The sequence below is a fragment of the Carlito syrichta genome, unplaced genomic scaffold (assembly GCF_000164805.1).
Source record: "Carlito syrichta isolate Samal-C Ts95f unplaced genomic scaffold, Tarsius_syrichta-2.0.1 Scaffold303246, whole genome shotgun sequence".
In the NCBI taxonomy this organism is placed as follows: domain Eukaryota; kingdom Metazoa; phylum Chordata; class Mammalia; order Primates; family Tarsiidae; genus Carlito; species Carlito syrichta.
This window is the reverse complement of record NW_007247342.1, coordinates 195,622-214,683: the sequence shown is the minus strand read 5'-3', so window position 1 is coordinate 214,683 and position 19,062 is coordinate 195,622. Positions and strand designations below refer to the sequence as shown.

The window sequence follows — 19,062 nt, the reverse complement described above, 5'->3', positions numbered from 1 at the left end:
TGAGTTGCAGGCCTCCTTCTCCGCATCCGGCTCCAGGCCCTGGCTACCAAATCCAGACATCTGCTGGGGCCCCACCCCCAGGCCCCGAGGGCGCGCAGGCTTGAGAAACACAGGTCCCTTCCCAGGCCGCCTCCCAGCCAGGCCAGATCTGGGGCCGAGAGGCTCCCTGTAGCTCCTCAAGCCGAAGCCTGGACACAGTCAGAGCCACCCCCAAGCTGGGGGGGAGGTTCCACGTCAAAATTATGTTAACAACTAATGTCAAAAGTAATCAGCTCAGCTGGCTCCCCCACCCCTGCTGGCTGCAGGAGGCCTGTGAATGGGAGGAGGACAAAGGGGCCCTGGGGGACCTCTTGGCTGTGACCCCCTCAGCCTGAACCCTGTTTCAGGAAAAGATGCGGTGGCATCTGTCTTCTGTGGCCCCATGGGCTGCGTTCCAGTGTCACTGGCCCCTTAAGGGGCCCCGGAATCAAGCCGGTCAATACTTGAGGAATTTCCAATAATCAGAGAAAACATGCAGACCCACAGTGATGCTTACTTAGGAAACGGCCTGTTCCAGGGAGCCGAGGGGAACATGGCTAATGTGAACTTGCTATAGGAGAGAGAGAGAGACCCCAGGTGGGGCAGGCTAGCTCAGTAACCCTCACTGGAGACCCTGCTTCATGGCAGGCACTGGGGGTATGGAAGGAAAGAGAATTTCATCCCTGATCTTAAGGACACGCAGGAAACACAGAGGGGCCCCACCTGTGTGCCTTCAGGACTCAAGCCACATACACAACAATAACTTCTTTTTTCTTTCTTTGAGTCAGAGTCCCACTCTGTCACCCAGGCTGGAATGCAGTGGCATGCTCCTGGCCACCCCAGCATCACCCTGCTGGGCTCCGGAGATCCTTCTGCCTCAGCCTTCCAAGTAGCCAGAACCACAGGCATGTGCTACCATGCTCAGCTAATTTTTGATTTATCGTAGAGATGAGGTCTCGCCCAGTTGCCCGGGTGGGTCAAGAACCTGCGGGCTCAGGCAATCCACTCGCCCTGGCCTCCTAAAGTGCTGGAATGACCCACTGAGCTTGGCCACCAACAACTTCTTAATGCAAACCCAACAGAGATGTTCATAAACTACCTCTGACCCTCAGGGCCCATAGGTGCACATGGCAGGCCAAAAAAAGGAATGGGAAGTGAACCCCCACAGAGGCAGTGCTCCATGGGGACAGATGGAACTCTGAGGGGGATTCTGTGCCGCTTCCCAGCTGCCCGCCGTGGAGCCCTTTCTCAGTAAGTGACCAGCACAAGGATTCCTGATGAGGCTGTGTCCAGTGAAACTGAACCCAAGACGCTGTGACAGGAAGCTACTGGAACATTTACGTGGGAAAGCGGTGAGATCCAATGTATATTTAAAGAGCTCCCTTGGACTGATGCATGAAGAAGCGTGTAGCAGAAGAAGTAAGAGTGGAAAACGAGAGACTGGTGATGAGAAGAGGGCAACAAAAGCAACAAAGGGGGCAGAGAAATGGTGTTGGCTTTAACCAGGGACATGGATGGAGAGAAGCCAGGAGTTGGCAAATCCAAGGAGTTGATAAGACTTGCTGACTGATTAGATAGGAGCGCTAAGAACAAGAGATGATTTTAAGAAGGCTTTCAACCTGGCTTGGAGAATATCTGACTTCGAGTCTCCCTACTTACCCTCCTTAAAAAAAAAAAAAAGCATAAAAACCAACAAGAAGTACAAGTAAAACCACATGACTCATGCTTCCAGCAGGACTAGGAGACAGAATACCTTCAAATCACCTGTGAATAGAGAAATGGATTAAATTCCTACAGCACTCTAGCCTCATGCCCAGCTCTGCAGAATTGTGGCTACAAAGAGTCAGGAAGAAGAGGTTTAAGATGGTTTGTCCAAAAAAACAGAGGGTAGAGTGAGTGATAACAGCAAAAACAGAAGAGTACTTCTAAGGACCCTTCCCTTCACAGAAACATAAAAAAACAAGCAAAAACTGCCAGATGAACTTTGTCAGAACTCTGGGAAGCAGTCAGTGGTTTACAGCAATCAGGTAATCCTGGAATGAAGAAACAACCTAGAAATGGTTGAAAAGCATGGCATTTTACATACCCCTACAACTCCCACCTCCCACTTAATTTGGTGGCATTCTTGAAGATGGCAGACCGTGTAACCGAGTATAGGATTCTAGTCTCTGGTTCTGCAGGGAGCACTTATTTTCATTATTAAAGTGTTTTCCCTGTAATGTCTGGGGGCTGCCTGAGTGACTGATATAAGGTGATTGTTTTGGTTTTGGAACTCAGGGTGGAAAATGGTAGACATTACTTGAAAACACTGTAAGGCAGCTGAACAAATCACAACATTGACTTGTGGAAAAGATTACAGTTGAGACATACAATAGAGCACTGAAAGCCTGGGAGAAATCAATAAACATAATCCATCACATAAACAGGTGTAAGGCCAGGTGTAACATGATTATTACATGGGGGAAGAAGCATTTGACAAAACCCAACATCTATTCTTGATAACCTTCGAACACCTAGGCATTGAAGGAACATTCCTCAAAATAATGAGAGCCTTCTATCACAAACCTACAGCCAATATCATGCTGGAAGCATTTGCCCTAACAACTGGAACAAGACAAGGATGTTCACTCTCACCCCTTATATTTCACATAGTACTGGAAGGCCTAGCCAGAGCAATCAGGCAGGAGACAAAAATTATAGGTATCCAAATAGGAAAGGAAAAGTTCTTTTTCTCTGCAGATGATATGATTCTGTACCTAGAAAACCCTAGAGAGCCTGTCAAAAGCCTCTGCACTGATAAACAATTGTGGTAAAGCCTAGGGATACAAAATCAATGTGCAAAAAATAAAAACCCTTGCATTTCTATACACCAAGAACAAGCAGGCTAAGAACTGAATAAAAAAACAGTCCCATTCACAATAACCACACACAACTTGGCATGGACCTAACCAAAGAGGAGAAAGACCTTTACAATGAGAACTATGAAACACTGCTCTAAAAAATCAAGGATGACACCAATGGAAAAACATCCCATGCTCTTGCATTGGAAGAATCAATACTGTCAAGATGTCCATTCTACCCAAGGCAGCCTACAGATTCAACACAGCTCCTATCAAGTTTCCAGTATCAATTTTCACAGACCTAGACAAGACCGTACAGAAATTTATATGGAAACCAAAAAAAAAGCCCAAATAGCAAAAGAAATCCTCAGCAAAAAGAACAAAGCTGGAGGCATTACATTTCCAGACGTCAAACTTCACTACAAGATTACAATAACCAAGACAGTGTTGTACTAGTACAGGAATAGATACAGATGGAACTGGACAGAGAATCCTGAAATAAAACCATAGACCTTCAACCAACTAATTTTTGACAAAGCCAATGAAAACAAATGTTGGGAAAGGAAACCATAGTTAGCAAATGGTGTTGGGAAAACTGGCTAACCACATGCAGGAGATTGAAACTGGATTTTTACTTTTCATCATCTATAAAAATTAACTTAAAATGAATCAGAGACTTAAATGGAAATCCTCAAACTGTAAGAACATTAGAAGAAAACTTAGGAAGCATCCTCCTGGACATCAGAGTAGGCAAGGAATTCATGACCAAGTCTTCAAAATCAAATACAGCAAAATCTAAAATTGACAAGTAGGACCTTATCAAACTGAAAAGTTTTTTTTGCACAACAAAATAAACCATATCAAGAGAGTAAAGAGACAACCTACAGAATAGGAAAATATATTTGCAAACTATGCATCTGACAAAGGGCTGACATCCAGGATCCACAAGAAACTCAAATGAATTGACAGGAAAAAAAATTTTTTAAGTGGGCAAAGCACATGAACAGACAGTTCTCAAAGAAAAACATTCAAGCAGCCAACAAGCATGAAAAAAATGCTCAGTCTCAGCAATGATCAGTGAAATGCAAATCAAAACCACCACGAGCTATCACCTCACACTAGCCAGGATGGCTATCATTAAAAAGTCAAAAAACAACAGGTATTGGTGAAGCTGTAGAGAAAAAAGAACACTTCTACACTGCTGGTGGGAATGTAAGCTAGTTCAACCTTTGTGGAAAGCAGCGTAGTGTTTTCTCAACTAAAAACTGAACTACCATATGATCCAGTAGTCTCACTTCTGAGAATATATCCATAAATTGCTCTACCAAAAGACATGTATGTTCATTGTAGCACTATTCACAATAGCAAAAACATGGAACCAACCCAGATGCCCATTAAAAGTAGACTGGATAAAGAAAATGCACATATACATGCTGAAATACAGTCATAAAAAGGAACAAATTCATGTCCTTTGAAGCAATACGGATGCGCTGGAGATCATTATTCTAGGTGAACTATCACAGAAACAAAAGCCAACTACTACTTGCTCCCCTTATAAGTAGGCCCCAATCACTGGACATGTGAGACCAGAGGTGGGAACAACAGATGCTGGACACTGAAGGGAGGAGGAAGAAGGGGCACACACCACCCACTGAGTACCAGGGGGAGCGAGGGCTCACTAGAAGTCCAAGCCTCACCTGCACACAATTTATGTATGTAGTAAGTCCTTAGATATATCCCATACTTCTAAACTTAAAAAAAAAAGGACACATATGGGTTAAAAGTAAGCAGATAGAGCAACCCTCTCAAGTTCCCTCCCACTGTGGGAGATTTTCTGTCCTTTCAATAAATCCTGCTTTCTCATTTAAAAAAAAAAAAAGAAGTAAATAGATGGAAAAGGTATACCATGCTAACACTGATTAAAATAAACTGGGAGTAGCCATATTAATTTCAGACAGAACAGAATTTAAAACAGGTAAACTATCAGGGATAAAGAGGTCAATTATCCAAGAAGATATCACAGTCCTTGAAATGAAAAAAGAGACATCTCTACAATCACATGGGCATTAAAAATGATGATAAAGGGTTACCATGAATAACTATGCCCACAAATTTGAGAACCTAGATGAGATGAACCGATTTTTTAAAAAACACTATCAGCCACCATTCATACAAGAAAAAACACAATCTTAACAGGCCAATATCTATTGAAAAAGCAGAATGAATGATTAATAAATATCCAAAACAGAAAGCACCAGGCACAGATGTGTTAACTGGTGAATTCTTCCAAACATTTAAGGAAGAAATCATACCAATTCTCTGTACTCTCTTCCACAAGACAGAAGCAGAAGAAATACTTCCTAACTCATATGAAGCCAGCATTACTCTAATTCCAAGCAGACAAATACACGCAACAAAAAAACTTAAAGATGAATAACTTTCACGAACAGTTGTTAAAAAATCCTAAACAAAATATTAAGAAATAAACTCCAGCAATTTTATAAAAACTATATACCATGACCAAGTTGAATTAATGCTAAGTATGCAGGGCCAATGGAATATCAAAAAACACATAATGTAATCTATCACATCAACAGGCTAAAGAAGAAAAATTACAAGATCATATCACTAGATACAGGTAAAGTATTTGACAAAATCCAACACCCATTCATGATACAAACTCTCAAAAAACCAGGAATAAGATCAGGAACAAGACAGGGATGTTTCTTGTCACAACCCTTATTCAACATCATACTGGAAGTTCTAGCTAATATAACAAGAAAGAAAAATGAAACAAAAGGTATACAGATTGGGAAGAAATAAAACTTTTCTTGAATGACATGACTGTCTCAGTTGAAAATGCAAAAGAATCAACAACAAAAATATCTGGAACGCATAAGAAATTATAGCAAGGTTGCAGGATACAAGGTTAATATACAAAAGTCAATTGCTTTCCTATATACCAAAAATGAACAAGTGGAATTTGACATTAAAAGGCAATACCAAGAGAATATATTTAGGTGTAAAATTAAGGAAATATATGCAAGACTTATTTGAGAAAAACTACAAAACTGATGAATCAGAAAATAAATGGGGTAATATTCTATGTTCATGTACAGGAAGACAGTATTGTCAAGATGTCTGTTCTCCCAAAATTGATTTATAGAATTCATTGCAACTCTAAACAAAACTCCAGGAAGTTTTAAAAATATATGTTGACTAACTGATTCTAACATTTATATGGAGAGACAAAGACCCACAATATTCAATACAATGTTGAAGAAGACAAAAAAAGTCAGGATTGACACTTCCCAACGTCAAGACTTAGCATAAAGCTACAGTAATCAGGACAGTGTAGTAATGATGAAATAGAACAATGGAACAGAATTTAGATCCACAAAATAGACCACATAAATATAGGCAATTTACCTTTGACAAAGAAACGGAGGCAATACATTACAGAAAACACAGTCTTGCCAATAAATGGTGCTGTAACTACTGGGTAACCACATACAAAAAATTGAATCTAACACAGACCTTACACCCTTCACAAAAATTAACTCATAATGGACCACAGACTTAAATATAAAATGCAAAACTGTACAACTCCTAGAAGAGAGACATCATAAAGATAGCTGAGTGAAGGGAGTCACTCATCTCTACACAGAAGAACCAAAACAACAAGTAGCAGAAGGCCCAATCAACAATTGAATAGAGTTCTAAGGGAAAACACTGGAATTCAGTAGGAAGTCACAGGGACCCTCAGAGGCTTAGAAACTAAATATAGTCACGTAGAGAAGTGAAGCAGCTGGCTAGGATCAGCTCAGAGCCGGAAGGAACTTCCCATTGTAAAGAAATGGTAAGCAGGAGATCCCCAGTAGTCCACCCTCCTCCCACAGATGCCTGCAATCCTAGCTACAGGAGATCTGTTCGGCCCTCACAAGTCCTCAGCCTAGTATAGAGAGATGCCCGGAGTCCAAGCAATTGCATTGTTCCAGGGAGGGAATTCACACAGGGTTCCATTAAATCCCCAGGACCCAAATGGCTGTAGCATGGCACCTTCTTGAAAGCAGTTACAGAGTACATCCTGTCCTGGGGCCCAACAGCTCCTGCATCTCTATGTCTAAAGGGACCTGCCAACATACTCCTACATCTACCCTGAGTGCTACAGTATAATGACACCAGCTGGGATCAGCATTATGACTGTGTCCTTGGCAAACAAGCACCTCATACCCTGGGAAGCAGGCAGTCCAACACATTAGGGAGGCTGCCCCAGGACACAGGGAGAGAAGTGTGCTGTCCTCAGAGCCTGACATCTGCTTTCCAGGGGCTGCCACCATCTGTGGTGTCTCCGCACACTCCTGGGGTGAGGTAGCAGCATGCCTGTGCTTGCTACCTGGAAGTCTGAGGGCTAGCTCACCACCACCACTGCTCATGAAGACCACCTGTGGACTCAAAGACTGGCCTGCTCCAGTGTCCCTGTCCCCAGAAAAGCCTAATTGTAGCCTCCACAAACAGCCTAAGCACTAAGCAGTTTAAGTCCCCGGAGAAGGCAGATAGCATTAGCATTGATCTTGGTCGAATTGTCTGAATAGCACTTCTGCATCCACCCAGAACCACATCAAAACACTCTATCCAAATGATAATGTGAATACAAATATATGTATAACTCTATAGGAAAAGCATTTCCCTATGAAGGCTATTCCATATAAGTGGAAGAAGTGTCTGTTACTCCAGACACACAGACATCAACTTAGGGACACACACAAAAATTGAAAAAACAAGGATACATGACACCTCCAAAGGAACACAATAATTCTCCTGTAATAAACCACAAAGAAAAACATCTTAAGGAAACTGAATGAGTTACAAGAGAACAAAGATATCAGGAAAACAATTCATAATCTAAACAGGATATTCAACAATGACTTAAATATCATAAAAAACCAAACAGATATCCTGGAACTTAAAAAGTTCAATGTATGAAACAAAAATATAGTCGAGAGCTTCTAAAGTAGACTTGATCAAGAGGAGAAATAATATATAAGTTTGAAGACAGGTCTTTTTGAAATAAACCAGACAGAACAAACTATAAAAATTTTTTAAAAATGAAGCAAGCCCACATGACATATGAGACACTGTCAAGCAAATAAATATTCACATTTTGGAAGCCCCAGAAGGAGAAGTAATGAGAAAAGCTTTAAAAACCTTGCTTAATAATACCTGAGAACTTCTTAAGTTTTGGGAGAGAAATAAACATTCACAGATACAAGAAGCTCAAAAATTCCCAAATAGATCCAACATAAAAAAGGTCCTCTCGGAGGCACGTTTTCATCAAATTGTCAAAAATCAAAGACAAAGAATTCTTAAAAACACCAAAAATATAAAAGGGAATCTCCATCAGACTAGCAGCAGATTTCCGAGCAGATACTTTGCAGGCCAGGAAGGAATGAAATGACATATTAAAAGTGCTGAAAGACAAACAAACAAACAAACAAACAAACAAACAATCCTGTCAGCCAAGAATACCATACCCAGCAAAGGTACACTTCAGAAAATAAACTTTTCCAAGATAAGTGAATATTGAGGGAATTCATTACTACCAGACTGGCCCTACAAGAAATGCTTAAGGATTCCTACATCTGAAAGTAAAATCTGCCATCATGAAAATATGAAATCAAATTTACTAGTAGAGCTGATGCACATATGAGAAAGAGAAAGGAATAAAAGGTTATCACTGGAGAAAAACCACAAAATCACAAAGATTAATAAGAAAGAAAAAAAATAACATATATAAAACAATAACATGATAGAACTCCTTATCTGTTTGCAATAGCCTTGAATGTAAGTGGTTTAAATTCCCCAAATAAAATATATTTGTAAATGGATTTAAAAAATAAGAGTCAACTATATGCCCCCTACAAGAAACTCATTTCCTCTGCACAGGTACACATAGGCTGTAAGTGAATGAAAGAAAAAAGATATTCCACACAAATGGAAACCTAAAGCCTTCAAGACTAGCCATACTTATGTTGCACAAACATACTTTAAGTCAAAAAAACAGACAGTTTATCGTTGTATAATGATAAATGGATCTGTTCAGCAAGGGGATATAACAGTTGAAAACATATACTTTTAACACTGGAGTACCCATATCTACAAATCAAATAGTATTAGGGCTAAAGAAAGAGACAGATTTCGATACAATAATATTTGGGGACTTAAACACCTCATATTCAATATTGGACAGAGCAATTGGATGGAAAATGAACAAACATTGACTTTAAGCGGGGCTATAGATCAAATGGACCTCACAGACATCTATACACCATTCCATCTGCATATGCAGAATACACACTCTTCTTATCAGCAAATGGAACATTCTCCAGGATAGACCATATGTTAGGACACAAAACAAGTGTTAGCAAATTTTTAAAAATTGAAATAATATCAAGCTATCTTCTCAGGCTACAACAGAATAAAACCAGAAAACAGTAACAAGAGGAACTTTTGAAATTGAACAGATATATATGGAAATCAGACTACACATTTCTGAGTGACTGTTGGGGTAAAGAAGAAATTGAGAAGCATATGAAAAAGATTTTTGAGACAAATGAAAATGGAAACAACATACAAAAACTTATGGGATACAGTAAAAACAGTGCAAAGAGGGATGTTTATAGCATTAAACACCTATATCAAAATAAGTAGAAAGATTTCAAATAACTTAATGATGCATTTCAAGGAACTAGAAAACTAAGAATAAATAATGAAGATCACAGCAAAACTAAATGAAATAGAGACAAAAAATACAAAATATCAGTGAAATAAAAGTTGGGTTTTTGAAAAGATAAACAAAACCAACAAATCAACATCTAGACTAATCAAGAAGAAAAAAGGCAATGCCCAAATAACAGCATAAATGAAAAGATGTTATAACTGATGCTACCTAAATACAAAGGATTAGAGACTATTATGAGCAGCTACATGTCAGCAATTGGAAAACACAGAGAAAAATGGATACATTCTTGGACACATATGACCTAACAAGACTGAAATGGGAAGAAATAGAAAATTTGAACAGACCAATTACAAGCAACAATATTGAATTAGTAATAAAAAGTCTCCCAACAATGGAAACCCCAGAACCAGACAGGTTTACTGCTGAATTCTACCAAACTTCCAAAGAAATACACCAGTTCTTCTCTATCCCCAAAACCCAACTATTCCAAAACACTTAAGAAGAGGGAATTCTTCCTGACTCATTCTACAAGGCCGGCATTACCTTACTACCCAAACCAGACAAGGACATAATACAACTACAGATCAATATCCATGATAAACATAGGTGCAGAAATCCTCAGCAAAATATGAGCACTCTAAATCTAACAGCACATCAGAAAGATAATACACCATGATTAAGTGGGTTTTATCCCAGGGATGCAAGAATGGTTTAATAAATCAATAAATGTGTTATATTGCATCAGTAGAATGAAGGGTAAAATTATTCTCTCAATAGATGCAGAAAAAACATTTGATAAAATTCAACATCTCTTCATTATAAGACAAAAAAACCTCAAGAAATAATGGTTGGAAAGTTTCTTCTCCCTTAACACAATGAAAGCCATATACATCAACAAATGAAGTCTGTATATATAACAAACCCACAGCTACCTGGAGAAAAGCTGAATGACTTTCCTCTTCGAACTGGAAAAAGACAAGGATCCTCACTTTCACCACTCTTATTTGACATAATACTGGATGTCCTGGCGAGAGCAATTAGGTAAGAATAAGAAATAAAGGATATTCAAATTGGAAAAGAGGATGTTGTATTTTCCTTCTTTGCAGAGGACATGATCTTATAGAAAAACCTAAAGACATGACAAAAATATCTTACAACTGATACAAGAATTCAGTAAAGTTGGAGATACATATTAACTTGCAAAAATTAGTATTGTTTCTATATGCTTACAACAAACTACCTGAAAAAGAACTTAAGAAGAAGCTTTCATTTATGATAGCTACGAAATGAAACCAGCTGGACTGGATTTTTTTAAAAAATGTGGTACATGTACACAATGGAATATTATGTAGCCATAAAAAAGGATAAATATATGGACTTTGCAGCAACTTGGATGGATTTGGAATCGATCATACTCAGTGATTTGTCACAGAAACAAAGAACAGAGTTCCATATGTTCTCACTCATAAACGGACCTTGAATAATTATAATGCTATAAGAAAGCAATTGGCAGTAGTGGGAAACTGTCAGGGGAGGGGGGGTGGGATTGGCAGTTGAGGGAAATTGCTAGGGGAGGGAGGGGCATACCTCATCAACAAGGGTACCTGCATAATCGATGTTTATATACCTAACCCTGAATTGTACCTCACATCTTTATAATAAAAATAAATAAATAAAACCAAACCAAACCTAGGAATAAACTTAACCAAGGAGGTGATAGATGTTTACAATGAAATAGGATCTAGAAAACACTGACTGCAGTAATTTAAGAGGTCATTAAAAAAATGGACAGTCATGGATTGAAAAGATTAATATTGTTAAAATAACCATGCCCAAAGAAATGTACAGATTCAATTAAATCACTATCCAAATACCAGGAGAGGCTTCAAGATGGCTAACTAGAGAAGAAGTAAATAATCACACCTCACAGAGCTCACCTAAGAAAGAATGAGGAAATTCAACAGAGGTGACAGGAAATATTTAAGTCAAGGAAGGAGGTGAAAGCAGGCAATCTGCTTGTCTGGATTTGGGTGGGACCCTGGAGAGGCTCCCCAGTGCAGGGAAAGGGTAAGTGAGTGACCCTCATCGGTCACATTCCCTCCATGGACTCCTGCCATGGGAGAGCCCCTCAACTATGTGAACCCTGAGGCTGACATAGGCTGCTGCCTGGAGACTGAAGGATGGCATTGCTCTAGAGAGAGAGCTCATGCCAGGTCCCACACCTCAGCCCCACCAGTGTCCTCAGCAGCTACAGGAAGGTGCCGTTTTGAGAGTCCCCACCAGAGTGCATCCTGTCCCTGGTCAAACAGCCCCTGTACCTCTATATTGCTGGAGCCTCATTGGCATTTCCTGTAAACAGGTGGGTACACTGCTGGTTGCTGCCTCCAGCATTGAGGCACAAGCCATTGTCAGCTACTCTGCCACCCATGCATTTGAAAGTGCCCCATGAAAGGCGACCCTGCTTATAGTTGTTACCTGGGGCTAAAGTGCTCATTCTCTGGCTGACTGTTTATGACTGCAGCCATTGAAAGAAGCCCCAACTTCTCCAGGAATAAGTCTACATACAGTGCAGCTGCTGTTGCTACCACCCAAGCATTCTGTAGGGAAGGCGGAGTGATCTGACTACCACAGTCAGCACCTGCGCCCACAGCTGCAGGGCCTCAGGACAGGCCCATGCTGCCCAGCTCCAGCCTTCCCTTCCCCCACCGGTGCCACAGCATGCTGTCTGAGGGTCTAGGCATGGCCCTGCCACATCCACCACCACCACTGGCACCTAAACATTCCTCCTGGGGACATAAGGACCAGCCCACCCAACCTCCCAGTTCCACCACCACTTGAACACACCAACTGTGGGTATGGAGACCCCAGCCACCCTGTCACCAGCATGGATTGCTTGGGTGGCAGAGGATTGTCCTACCATTACTAATGACATCACCCTTGCCACACCCGCAGCCCAGGGGCCCAAGGGCCTGTCCTCTATCCTTTAGGTCCTCTGCTGCCACCGCCTGCATAAAATTAAGGCCTCAAGTTGAATTTCCTGGACTTTCTAAAACTAGTGCCAGCATACACCATTCTGGGACCCCAGGACAGGCACGCTTGGCCTGCCATTGCTACCACTGGGGCCTAAGGACTGGCCCACCTGGTGTACCCATCTCTAGCCAAACTTTGCAACCTCCACTAACAACTGATACTAAACTACTAAGGAAACCCCAGACCCTACTGGTGCTGTTTATAGCCAAGAAGTCACATAGACACACTATTGCACATACCCAGAATCAAAACCAAAGTGCCCTGCACAACCAATACCATAGATACAACTTCAGGAAAAAGTCCTCCCCTACTAAAACAAATTCAAAAACTTGGAAGAAGCTACTGTTACACCACATATGCAGATATTAGTTCAAGGATACAAACATGAAAACGCAAGGAAATATGACACCTCCCAAAGAATGTAATAATTCTCCAATAAATTCCAACGAAAAAGAAACTTACGAAATACCACATAAAGATTTTAAAATAATATTAAAGAAGGTCAGTGAGACACAAAATAACTTCGTACAAAGAAATCAGAAAAACAATTCAAGATACGAATATCACAAAAAATAACCAAATTCTAGAACTGAAGAATTAATGGAATGAAATGCAAAATGCATTTGAAAGCTTCAACAATGGAATATATCAAACAGAAAAAAATGTTATGTCTTTTATCTCAGTCAGAGTCTCACTCTGTCGCCCAGGCTGGAGTGCAGTGGCATGCTCATGGCCACCCCAGCATTGACCTGCTGGGCTCTGGCAATCCTTCTGCCTCAGCCTTCCAAGTAGCCAGAACTACAGGTGCATGCTACCATGCCTGGATAATTTTTGATTTATTGTAGAGACAAGGTCTTGCCATGCTGCCCAGGCTGGTCTCGAATTCATGGGCTCAGACAATCCACGTGCCTTGGCTTCCCAAAGTGCTGGGATTAATTACAGACTGAGCCACCGAGTCTGATCTCTCTTTTTTTTTTAAACAAGTATAATTGATTTATTAAAATGGTTGGCTTAAGCATCAGCAATGGTGACTTCAACCTCAACTCCCAGCTCAGTATTGATGGAAGTAATCTGTCTGACAATCTCAGAAGGACTGTGCAAGTCAATGAGTCCCATGTGGATTTTCATCTGGAAGTGATCCCATGTCTTAGAACCTTCACCACACTGAAGTTTTCTTATAATGATTTGCAAAGTCTTGGTAGGCATGCAAACCAGTCTTTTTGCTTTGAGATTCTTTTCCTTTGTGCCTCTGATCAGGTTAGCACATACTTTCTTCAGATATTACAGTTGCAGCTGGTGGGGTGATCCTAATTCAGTGAACTGCCACCTCCAGCTCCACGGGTGTCTTGCTGTGTGTCTTTAAAAGCCAGGGCTGATGATTAGTGAGGCTGAGCATTTTTTCATGTACCTGTTGGTTGCTCATATGTCTTCTTTTGAGCTGTATGTTTGTATCTTTTGCCCACTTTTTAATGGGGCTGTTTGTTTTTTTCCTTTTGGCATATTTGAGTTCCTTGTAGATTCTGGATATGAGGCCTTTGTTGGCAAATACTTTTTCCCATTCTGTAGGTTGTCTCCCCACTCTCTTAATGGTTTCTTTGCTTTGTATAAGCTTTTCAGTTTGGTGAAGTTCCACTTGTCGATCTTATTTCTGATGGCATGGACTTTTGGTGTTTTGATGAGGAATTGAATGCCTATTCCAATTTCCATAACTGGACTGGGTAAATAAAAGTGGTATATATACATGATGGAATATTATGCAGCCATAAAGAAGAACATAATTGTGTACTTCACAACAACTTGTATGGATTTAGAATCTATAGCACTCAGTTATTTATCACAGAAACAAAGAACTGAGACATGTTTTCATTCATAAATGAACCCTGAACATTTACCATAATACTATAAGAAAGGGATTGGTAGTAGCCAGAAACTGCCAGGGGAAGAAGGGCAAGCATATAACACCAGTAAGTGTACTGATCTCAAACCAGGTGACATGGGGACCAAAGGGAGACCCAAACTTTACCTGTATTGTGGCCACTTGTATACCTAATCCTGAATTGTACCCCATATCTTTAAAATTGAAAAAAAAAGCCATGACTGCGGTGTGGCTTCCTGTCCGACAACATCCTTTAAAATGATCCAGACAAAAATAATGAAAAAAGAATAAAGCTTATGTGACACAATAAGGTGAACAAATATTTAAATTTTCAATGCACCAAGAGACAAAGAGAAACTTAAGGGATAGAAAACATAATTAATGAAATAATTCTTAGAAACTTCCTATGTCTACAAGACGTTTAGCCATCCAGATACAGGAATTTCAGAGAACCCCAAACAGGTACAATTCATAAAGATCTTCTTCATAGCACATTATAGTCAAACTATCAAGTCAAAGGCAGAGAATAATAAAAACAGCAAGAGAAAGATTTAGTCACCTGTAAGAGAATCCCCACCATTAGATTAACGCATATTTCTCAGCAGAAATGAACATTACAGACCAGGAAAGAATGGGATTATATATACAAAGTATTGAAAGAAAAAAAAAAAACTGGCAGCCAAGGATACTATACCTAGCAAAGTTATCCTTCAGAAATGAAGGAGAAGTTATGTCTTTTCCTAAGAAACAAAAGCTATGGGAATTCATCACCACTAAACTTGTGCTACAAGAAATGCTTAAGCCTGGGCAACTTGGCAAGACCTCATCTCTACAATAAATAAAAAATTAGCCGGGCACAGTAGCACACGCCTATAATTCCGGCTACTCGGAAGGCTGAGGTGGAAGGATTGCTGGAGCCCAGCAGGTTGAGGCTGTGGTGGCCGGGAGTGGCCACTGCACTCCAGTCTGGGCGACAGAGTGATTCTCCAACTCAAAAAAAAAAAAAAAAGAGAAATGCTTAAGAAAACCCTATAGCTAGAAGCCAAAGGACCATATTACCATAATCGAAACACATGAAAGTATAAAACCCACTGGTAGAGGGAACACATAAATGAGAAAGAGAAAGAACGTAAATGGCACTGCTACAGAAAACCACTCAACTTTAGTGATACTTGATGAAAAGGAAAAAAGCAAAGGCTATGCAAAACAACTAGGAATCTGTTATAAAATGATAGGAATATGCTCTCATGTATTAATAATTACCTTGAATGTAAACAGATTGAACTTTGCAATTAAAAAATATAGATTGGCTGAATGAATTAAAAACATGCCCCAACCGTACGCTGCCTCACTTCATCTGTATGGACACTTGTAATCTGAATGTAAAGGAATGGGGAAAGATATTCCATGCAAACAGAAACCAAAAAAAGAGCAGTAGTAGCTATCCTTATATCAAATAAAACAAATGTTAAGCCAAAAACAGTAAAAAGAGACAAAGAATGTCATTATAAAATGATAAAGGATCAATTCAGCAAGAGGATATAACAGTTGTAAATATATATATACATCTAATACTGAAGCACCCAGAAACATAAAGCAAATAGCATTATATCTAAAAAGAGAGATAGACTCCTAACACAATAACATTAGGTACTTCAAAACCCCATTCCCAGCATTAGATAGATCATCTGGACAAAAAAATCAACAAAGAAACATTGGATTTTAACCGCACTTTAGACTAAATGAACCTAACAGACATTCACAGAACATTTCATCCAACAGTAACAGAATACACATTCTTATCAGCACATGGAACATTCTCTGGGATAGATCATATGTTAGGACACAAAACAAACCTCAAAAGTTTAAAAACGGAAATTGTACCAAGTATCTTCTCAGACCGCAGTGGCATAAAACTAGAAATCAATAAGAGGAACTTTTGAAACTGTACAAATACATGGAAATTAACTCGCTCCTGAATGACCACGGGGTCAAGGAAAGAAATTATGGTGGAAATGAAATTACTGAAACAAATGAAAATAAAAACACAACATACCCAAACCTACAGAATATAGCAAAAACAGCGCCCAGAGGGAATTTCATAGAAACAAACACCAACATCAAGAGTAGGAAGGTTTTAAAGAAGTCTAGTAATGCACCTGAGGGAACTAGAAAAGCAAGAACCAAGCAAACCAAACCAAAAATTAGTTTCAGGAGAGAAATAACAAAGATCACAGTAGAACAAAATAAACGAAATAAAAATAACATAATTACAGAGACCCATGAATTAAAATTCTTTTTTTGAAAAAGAAAAAAGGGTGATAAATGACTAGCTACACTAATGGAGAAAAAAAGAGAGACTATCCACACAAATAAAAGCAGAAATGTAAAAGCAGACATTACAACTGATACCATAAAAATACAAATCATCAAAAAATGCTTAGATCTAATAGGTAAATTCAGTAAAGTTCTAGGACAAGAAAGTTAGCATACAAAAACCAGTAGCATTTCTATACACCCAAAACGAAATAACTGAGAAAGAAATCAAGAGGGCAATATTATTTGCAACAGCTACAAAAAAATAGCTGGGAATAAATTTAACCAAGGAGGCAACAGACTTCTACAAGGAAAACTACAAAAGTCTGATGAAAGTAATTGTAGCGGACACACACAAATGGAAAAAAAAAATCTCATGCTCATGGATCAGGTTTAACATTAAAATGGACATCCTACCCAAAGCCGTCTACAGATTCAATGAAGTCCCTATCAAAATACCAATGCCATTATTTTTCCACAGAAATGGAAACAATTCTAAAATTCATATGGAACCAAAAACTAGCCAGACTGTTCAAAGCAATTCTGTGAAAAGAACAAAAGCATTACACGAACATATTCCAAAATATATCCTAAGGCTACAACAACCCAAACAGCATGGTATTGGTATAAAAACAGAAATATTGATCAGTGAAACAGGACAACCTAGAAATTAACCCACCTATTTATTGCCAACTGATTTTCAACAAAGGTGCCAAGAACAATTGGGAAAATTATACTCTCTTCAATAAATAATCCACATATGCAGAAGAATGAAACTGGATTCCTATCTCTCATTATAAATAAAAATCAACTCAAAATGGATTAAAGACTTAAATATAAGACCTGAAACTATTAAACTACTAGAAGAAAACATAGAATAAACACTTTATAATGTGGTTCCAGGCAAAACTTGTATGGCTAAAGCATCAAAGCACAGGAAAAAAACCCAAAATAGACAGATGGGACTATATTGAACTAAAAAGTTTGTGCACAGCAAAGGATTCAACAAAATGAAGAAACAACCTGTTGAATAGGAGAAAATATTTGCACACTATTCATCTAACAAGGGGCCAATCCTAGACTATATCAGGAACTCAAAAAACTCAATAGTCAAAACACTTTCATTAAAAAGTGAACAAAGGACATGAGTAGACATTTCTCAAAAGAAGACATACAAAAGGCCAACAGTATATGAAAAAATGTTCAACATCCCTAATCACTAGAGAAATGCAAATCAAAACCAGAGTGAGATATCTTACCTTAGTCAGAATGGATATTATTAAAAAGACAAAAATAGGCCAGACGTGGTGGCTTACACCTATAATCCCAGCACTTTGGGAGGTGGAGACTAGAGGGTTACCTGAGTACACGGGTTCGAGACCAGCCTGGGCAACTTGGCGAGACCTCATCTCTACAATAAAAATTTAAAAATGAGCCAGGAGTGGGGGTGCGTGTAGTTCCAGCTACTTGGAAGGCTGAGGCAGAAGGATTGCAAGAGCCCAGCAGGTTGAGGCTGGGGTGGCCGTGAGCATGCCACTGCACTCCAGCCTGAGTGACAGTGAGACGCCGACTCAAAAAAAAAAAAAAAGTAGCAGAATAACATGCTGGCAAGCGTGAAGCAAAGAGCCCTCATAATCCACTATTGGGAGGAAGGTGAATTAGTACAGCCGCTCTGGAGAACAGTATGGAGTATCACAAAATCCTTCAACGAGAACAACCGTACAATCCGGCAATCCCATGACCGGATATTTGTCCAAGGGAAAAGGAGTCAGAATCCCCAAAATATTTTTGCGCCGCCATGTTTACTGCAGCACTGTTCACAATAGCTGAGGTATGGAACCAAGCTAAACGTCTATCGATGGGTGAATGAAGAAAGAAAATGTGGTCTATAGAAACAATGCAGTGCTATTTGGACATGAACGTGAAATCGTGTCATTGGCAGCTACATGGATGGAGCTGGAGGTCACTATTTTAAGTAAGATGGTCCAGCACAGAAAGACATAGAATGTTCTCATTTATAGGTAGGAGCTATAAAAGTGGATCTCACAGAGACAGAGAGTAGGATGACAGAGCAGAGGCGGGGAAGGGTGTGAGGGCGGATGTGGGCAGAGGGAGGTGAAGAGAGGTTTGTTAATGAATAAAAACATAGGTAAACGGAAGAAATCCGTTTTAAAGTTTTAGAGCTAGCTGGGCTCGGTGGCTCAGCCTGTAATCTCACGCCTTGGGAGGCTGAGGTGAGT

General features: G+C 39.7%; 1 protein-coding gene and 1 pseudogene across 1 annotated transcript in view; both read right to left on the bottom strand.

Annotated features, from left to right (window-relative positions):
• KCNQ1 (potassium voltage-gated channel subfamily Q member 1) overlaps positions 1–19,062 on the bottom strand; it is a 138,192-nt gene that overhangs the window by 12,454 nt on the left and 106,676 nt on the right. The window lies entirely within an intron of this gene.
• LOC110595649 lies at positions 13,642–14,026 on the bottom strand (annotated as a pseudogene).